Genomic DNA, 1,481 nt, shown 5'->3' with positions numbered 1-1,481 from the left:
CCCATATGTTCTCCTAAATTTCACTGTATTTACAAAACACTATCTGGTTTCTATCAGGTCATGGTGTCCGTACAGATATTTTGGGAGGGTGGAAAAGCGAAGAAATGGATGGGTGGGTTTTCTTGGGTTTTGAGGAAGATGGTGGTGCGTGTTGTCTGGGGATTTGGAGTGTTTGGTTAGTGAGAAAGTGAAGTGTATGGGGAATTTCTAGCATGGGTTTTTGGGTTTGTGATGGGTTTTTTGTCTGTCATATTTTCCGGGAAAATTTTGCTGGGGTAGGAAAGTGAGGGAAAATTGGGAGGGACAGAGCTGAGGGAGGATGCAATTTCGCTCCACACCATTAGATACGGTGTGGTATTACATACCATTTATTATTCTTTTATTGCGTTATATTGTTTTTATTTTTATTTTTTCCTCTAGGGGAAAATTTTTTATTATAAAAATAACCCTCGCCAAAAATGATAACCTTTGTTTTGGTTTTGTGGTATTTTCTTTCCATGTTAGAAGAAATCATTAACTCAAATTTCACTTCATATATTGTTCATTAGTTTTTTTTTAGGACATTTCTTATTAAGGGGCAATAACATATTAAAATAACACACAATACAGATATGCTATGACTCGAAATCAGGACTTTCTCTGAAATAACAATTTCTCCAAACCACTACACTCATGGGTCTTTATAATATTCTTCACGAGTTTTAGATCAAATGAATTGCTACTAATCTAAAATATTATAATATAAATTAACAACCTTTGCTAATTATGATCATCATTAACTACTTTTGGTATTTTAATTAGATATTACTCCACTTCCAAATTAAGACCAAATTGTACACAAATGTTTATGTAGATTGTTTTCGTCATTTAAGTGAGTGGAGGGAGATCAAAGCTTGGATTGTCCTTATAAAATATTGAAATTATAAAGGCTGGATTTTCCACCACCCCAAAAAAAAAAAGAAAAAAAAGAAAAGAAGAATTGGTGGGTGCAAGAAAGAATGTGGCGTTTGATTAGGGAATTTGCATGCGACACAATGCGGCGGACCAATCGGAAGCTACAAAAAAGTCAGCCAACTTTTATGATCCAATAAAAAGTATGTTCATTCGACCCTTCTTTCCGCCCATTCGCTTGATTATTTTATTTGTGATGCACCTTATCTCATACCATCCCTACCCAGCCACTCAATTTTCTTCAGTCAGGATTTTTATGCTATTTTACACATTTATATACTAGTTTGTAGTTCATTCATTTTTTAATTTAACTAAATTTTATCATCCAAGCGTAGAGTTTTCTAAATTCATGATCTTCACCATTTACCTTTGTTGACATTTTTTCAGTCACCATCCGATGATCTCTTCGCTTTGCTGTCTAATTGCTGCGCTTTTTTTGGTCAAGTCTGAAACTCTATTCCAAGGCCGAAAAATTGGCAAAAGAGCTTACAAAAAGCAAAGCTGAAAACCTTTCAACTGAATCCATACAA

General features: G+C 34.4%; 1 protein-coding gene across 1 annotated transcript in view; it reads right to left on the bottom strand.

The window, feature by feature from the left end:
• Nucleotides 1-313, bottom strand: part of LOC117634969 (F-box protein PP2-A15) — a 9,714-nt gene extending 9,401 nt beyond the window's left edge. Inside the window, exon 1 of the mRNA XM_034369270.1 lies at nt 8-313. The gene's annotated coding sequence lies outside the window, so the exon portion shown is untranslated. The remainder of the gene's footprint in view (nt 1-7) is intronic.
• Nucleotides 314-1,481: the final 1,168 nt, after the last annotated feature.

The sequence above is a fragment of the Prunus dulcis genome, chromosome 7 (assembly GCF_902201215.1).
Source record: "Prunus dulcis chromosome 7, ALMONDv2, whole genome shotgun sequence".
Lineage (NCBI taxonomy): Eukaryota > Viridiplantae > Streptophyta > Magnoliopsida > Rosales > Rosaceae > Prunus > Prunus dulcis.
This window is presented reverse-complemented; position numbering and strand designations above follow the sequence as displayed.